Source organism: Etheostoma spectabile, unplaced genomic scaffold, assembly GCF_008692095.1.
Source record: "Etheostoma spectabile isolate EspeVRDwgs_2016 unplaced genomic scaffold, UIUC_Espe_1.0 scaffold378, whole genome shotgun sequence".
NCBI lineage: Eukaryota > Metazoa > Chordata > Actinopteri > Perciformes > Percidae > Etheostoma > Etheostoma spectabile.
In genome coordinates, this window is record NW_022605595.1 from 216,284 (window position 1) to 222,030 (window position 5,747).

General features: G+C 39.6%; 1 protein-coding gene and 3 long non-coding RNA genes across 4 annotated transcripts in view; 2 read left to right on the forward strand and 2 right to left on the reverse strand.

Moving 5' to 3' along the window:
• Positions 1-516, reverse strand: part of LOC116686469 (uncharacterized) — a 3,693-nt gene extending 3,177 nt beyond the window's left edge. Inside the window, exons 1-2 of the long non-coding RNA XR_004331261.1 lie at positions 437-516; positions 48-184 (exon numbers count right to left, since the gene is read on the reverse strand). This is a non-coding gene — a long non-coding RNA (uncharacterized LOC116686469). The remainder of the gene's footprint in view (positions 1-47; positions 185-436) is intronic.
• Positions 1-5,747, forward strand: part of LOC116686444 (oocyte zinc finger protein XlCOF7.1-like) — a 588,898-nt gene that overhangs the window by 73,111 nt on the left and 510,040 nt on the right. The window lies entirely within an intron of this gene.
• The window catches only part of LOC116686466 (uncharacterized), a 31,734-nt gene that overhangs the window by 7,045 nt on the left and 18,942 nt on the right, over positions 1-5,747 (forward strand). The window contains exon 2 of the long non-coding RNA XR_004331258.1: positions 4,852-5,088. This is a non-coding gene — a long non-coding RNA (uncharacterized LOC116686466). The remainder of the gene's footprint in view (positions 1-4,851; positions 5,089-5,747) is intronic.
• Positions 4,947-5,747, reverse strand: part of LOC116686465 (uncharacterized) — a 20,062-nt gene continuing 19,261 nt past the window's right edge. Inside the window, exon 5 of the long non-coding RNA XR_004331257.1 lies at positions 4,947-5,074. This is a non-coding gene — a long non-coding RNA (uncharacterized LOC116686465). The remainder of the gene's footprint in view (positions 5,075-5,747) is intronic.

The following is a 5,747-nucleotide window of genomic DNA, read 5'->3' on the forward strand; positions in this document are numbered from 1 at the left end:
AGAACCAGCCAGGAACTCACATCTAGAGACTGGAGACTCTTCTGAACCTGAGACCGATGACAGTGCTGATTGGAAGGAGACCAGAGAACCTCACTCAGCTTTAAACGTTTTGAAACATGATTCAACATTTAAGAAAACATTCAGCTGCTCGGAGTGTGGGAGGAGATTTGGCCGCAAGCAACATCTCCAGACACACATGAGAACTCATACAGGAGAGAAACCTTTCAGCTGCTCAATCTGTAAAAAATCTTTTACAATGAGAGGAAGCTTGAAACAACACATGCGAATCCACACAGGGCAGATGCCATATAGCTGCTCCGAGTGTGGAAAAAGATTTAACCACGTCTCAAATCTGAAGAGTCACTTGAGAACTCACACAGGAGAGAAGCCCTTCTGCTGCTCAGTTTGTGATCAAAGATATGGCCACAAGACAGACCTGAAGAGACACATGATGACTCACACAGGAGAGAAACCATTCAGCTGCTCAGTTTGTGATCAAAGATTTTGCTACAAGACACTCCTGAAGAGCCACATGATAACTCACACAGGAGAGAAAGCATTCAGCTGCTCAGTTTGTGATCAAAGATTTGGACAAAGGTCACACCTGAAGAGACACATGTTAACTCATACAGGAGAGAAAGCTTTCAGCTGCTCCGTCTGTAAGAAGTCTTTTAGACGTAGTAGCCATTTACAATATCACATGAAACAACACACAGGAGAGGAACCGTCTACTTCCTGTGTTGGTGACATCAGAAAGCAGCAGGAGTGGAGCTCCAGTGTGGACCAGGAGCAGCCAGAGAACCTCAGCCAGGTTGGAACTCTCTGAACCATAGAAATAAAATGGATAGAAAGGTAATTTCCATTCTAATCAGTGCAGCATAATGGTCAGAGTGGCAGCCATTTTTATTTGTACCATTGCCATGGTAACATATAAACTTCAGCATAAGCCGACTTCCGGAAAGTCGCAGGGCTGAGGCTAAATAAGTCAAATTAATGTCATGCTCCAGCCACTCAAAGTACACTTCTATCACCACGAGTTACAGCTTTATTTGGCTTTTTTTCTGTGAACAATGTGGCGAGTTGGTGGCGTTAAGGTTGAGTTAGCAAGCTATTGTAAGGCAGGTATGAGGACAAGTTGTTCTCCGACTGGCTGGTTCCGCCGTGCTGTCATGCTGCGTTAGTTACAAAGAATGAGCTCAACGGTGGGCTGGGTCCAGTGATGGACTGCTATTAAAAATACAGCCCTGGCATTTTAAACAACACCAACCTCACTCAGACATTGAGATAAAAAGCCCCAAAAACATACATAGAATACAAGAATTTAGAACACACACTGAAAAGACACGTATAACTATCGCTAAAGTCGGCAGATCTACGACATGATTTGCTTCACTAAAAGCACATTTAGCTCTAATACAACAGCTCAACATTTAAGCACAGCAAACAATACAACAGCTCCTCAAAAACATGGAAAGAGAAAGGCTTAACCTCTGGGTAGTACACACATTGTCAGTAACATAGCTTCGAAATGAGTAACTCTGTCTACCCTCCCATGCAGCTCGCTGCACTAAAATCTTAATTAATGTTTGTCTGCATGCATAAAATAACTTGGGAACAATCCAAAGACAGATTAAGGTCATTATCAGTAGTGGCCCAAAGAGGGCGGCCTTACTGGCATTTACCCAAATTCCAGATGGCCAGTCCATTACAGGCTGGGTCTAACTTTAGGGTCCGCTTACCCGTTGTCAATAGGTCTAACTGTTCCTCCTCACTCAGTACAACTCCGAGAACATCTCCCGTGCTGCATTATGTTCAGCAGCTAATGGTTAACCATCTGAGACCAAAAGACTCGCCCACGAGCAAAAACAGCACCTCTGATTCATAGTTTAATCATTTAATAACCATAAAAGATATAAACTCACCAAAAGTTGCAGCTAAAAGCTAACGAGTTAGCGGTTACGGAGGACATAAAGTTATCCACTTTATGTCCATAATTTATCGGGTTTCGCAAATTTATGCCGCTAGCTCGTGGCTCCGTGTCTGGTGTCTGTGTGTTTAGAGTATGGAGGCTGAAAGAGGCCAATACTCCCAGTCAAACTGTCTAGTATGCAATCAAAGATGCTACAGTGCACAAGATAGATATCTACCGTTTTATAGAGGATAATGGCCCCACTGGTTATAGAATTGGCATATATTTGGGCCTTTTTTGAAGAAATGTAAATAGTATGTGCTTTATATGAGTTATCATGGGTTTTTTTGCATATAGGAGAACTGTTTGCCCGTGTAGCATTGCTGTGGGTGTAATATCAATAAATATGACATTATTATGTTGATTATTGGTATAAGTAAATGTCATGAGGTCAAAAGCGTCTGGACTTTCTTTAAAAAAATTATGTATTTTGTCATCTGTATAAGTTAGGATGATTATGTCTTCACAGTGTGACTCCCAAGAAATATGAGAAGTGTTTTAGAGAGTAAAATGGTTTAGGTTTTACTGCTCTGTCTGTGATATTAATACATATCTGGAAGGTTCATGTTCCGTTTTATTTATCTGTCTTCAAGGTCCTACAACCATTTTTAACATTCAAGGGACCTCATTGCAACCCAAATATTCTAATAACCCAGTTTGTCCTGAAAAAAATGATGTTGATATCTTGACTGTAGACAACAGGGTTGATGTTTTACAAGTTATTATAAAATAAATCCAGACGGACAATAAACTGTAAAAATGGCCTCAGGGTTCAGAGGGTTAAAGAAGAGGTTCACTCTGAGCAGCAGGAGTGTAGCTCCACTGTGGACCAGCAGGAGCCCGAGCCCCCCCACACATTAAAGAGGAGCAGGAGGACCTCTGTAGCAGTCAGGAGGGAGAGCAGCTTCAAGGGCTGGAGGAAGAAGCTCAACAGCTTCATCAAAGACAAACTCAACCCATGGAAACAAAAGCATTTAAACAAAGAGTTAAGAACATTCCACCATCTTTTATTAATAAATATTATTCATTTAAAGATTTTCATACATACATGTTGGTTTTAAATATTGGTGATTGGTTTTATTATCTTCTAATAATCTGTATTGGTATCTGCAGATCACTAATCTGTATTCATTTCTCTCTGTGCTGCTGGGACTGCGGCTGACTTTACAAGGATTTATCATGTCTAGCATCTTTTTGAATTTTATTATTAATACACATTCATTTTATGTCCAGTGGAAATATAAAGTGAAGATGAAAGTGTTACCTGTTAACTCTGATATTAAAAGGTTTCTGCAGAGTCTAAAAATGTGTCTATAAACATTTTTTTTTAAATTAGTATTGTTCCATTTTTAATAATTTCAAACCTGTCTTACATTTTTCTAGGTTCATGTAATGCTGCCTTTGATGCTCATTGAAATTCCATTTTTTTTTGTTCTGTGGTGTTGTAATTCTTCCTTTTGCTTGTCCAAATATATAATTTGTGGTTTATGTATGTCGTTTGTTGTGTCGTGTTTTTTTTTGTACTTTAAGTACATTTTAAATTTAATATAAAAGTCTGAAAATGTCACTGGTTAAAACCTGCAGAAACTTTGATATTAAGACTTTTATGTGTACACATTTTCTTGTTGTTCTGCCCTCTAGTGTCAGAAACCAGTAGTGACATTCTGGGTCCTTTATTATTAATTACTCCATAATGTACGTCATGTAATGCAAAATGTAACAATATATTCATCCTGTTACAAAAGGTTATATACTATATAAGTATATTTAATTTTTGGACACTGGCCTGGGTAGGGAACAGGTGAAACTAAATACAGTCTCTGCTTCCACGCTTTTTTATTAATCAAACTTCCATCATCTTCTGAATTTGGTTTATTGTTTTCTCAGAGCCCTGAAAAATATTTGTCATTCTGCAAACTAAGTTTGTTAAATATGTAACAAGTAGAGAGTGTTTCCTAAAGTTATTATATTGCTGATACTGTAAATGTATCGGCTTTAATTTAAAAAATAGTGTATTTTAATCATGTATCAGTCACTTTCAGACTTTTATTTTGAAAATCAGCAACTGATCGGCACCGGATGCTGTAGTCTTGACCGTTGCCAACTTCCCCCTGTGACCAAGATGGCGTCTCTCAGAAAGCAGTGTTAGCAGAGGGTCTTTGTTGTGTCAGAAAGAGGTAAAATGTGTAAAGTCCAGATGCTGAGAGCGTTGGTGGAGCAGCGACTAACTGCGGCTGCTGAAGAGATATTTGGGCTGTTTGAAAGAACGATAGCAGAGTACGAGGAGGAACTTTGTCGTTCAAAAGAGGAGAACGCAGCGACAACGGAACTACTGGACGCTGTTTTCAACACCTCAGCTCCGGGTCCCAGAGCAGGTTAGTCCATTAAACCTTCAGCTGGTCTTTCTCTCCTTCCGGGCTCTCTCTCTCAGCGACGATATGACGATAGGACGGATGGAAATAAGCATTTATTCAAAATCTGTTGGAATCTTCGCTCTTTAACAGGCCGTCGCCACCCACCAGACTCCATGTAAATAATCACTACTTTTATACATCGTAAAACACACTTCATTCAAAGTGGACAGAAACTAAATAAAACTACCAAAAGCCGTCTTGGTTCATCTTTCTCTGTTCCAACAATCACCACTCTGGTCTGGTTGGAATAAACTCTTAATTCACCCATTTACATGTGGAGATATGCTGCTCTACACGCTAAAAGTAGTGATTATTTACTGGAGTCTGTGGAGATCTGCTTCCTATACCGCTAAAGTAGTGATTATTTACATGGAGTCTGGTGGAGATATGCTTTCCTATACACGCTAAAAGTAGTGATATTTACATGGAGTCTGGTGGAGATATGCTTTCCTATACAGCTAAAAGTAGTGATTATTTACATGGAGTCTGGTGGAGATATGCTGCTCTATGCACGCTAAAAGTAGTGATTATTTACATGGAGTCTGGTGGAGATATGCTTTCCTATACACGCTAAAAGTAGTGATTATTTACATGGAGTCTGGTGGAGATATGCTTTCCTATACACGCTAAAAGTAGTGGTTATTTACATGGAGTCTGGTGGGTTTGGCGATGGTGATTTCGGGGCTGTTTTCTAGATAAACAAAGGTTCCTATTGAATAGGTATTCCCTTAGGACTAAATATGTGATTATTACATAGCAGTGATTTTTCGCATTAGAACACAACATTCAAAATGATACAAAACAAGGTCATGTAAGCACATAATTTATTACAAGGATTATAGACTACTTCTTTGTCTGGTGTTCTTTTCCACTGCAACATTATACTCACACTAACTGAACACAACACCCTTTAAATGATGGTTATAAATCACACAATATTAGGCAAAGCAATTATAAATTCCAACAGTGTGTGTTGGGTACCCAACCCTGTACTTTTACCAGGACCGACCGAATCACGTCAGTATTATTGAGTATTGGTTTGCTGTATTCTGTGGGGAATAAAGAGACACATTTATTCTAGCAGAACAGCGTCTGAGAGTTTGTCTGTAGAGTAGTGTTTACTTTACTGTGTGTACTGACAGTGTGAGTCTGTTGCTCACCGCTGTACTGTGTTCTGTGGCGGGATAGACGAGCACTCTATCCTAGCAGAAAACAGTGTTTTTGAGATTATCTGCCTTGCAGTCGACCACCTCGCGATCCTGTCTAAAGATTTTCACAAAACACCATCTCTGGTCCAGGTCCTGGTCCAGGTCCAGTCCACAATAGCAGAGTTACCACGGAAACACTGGTACAAATACAGGTTT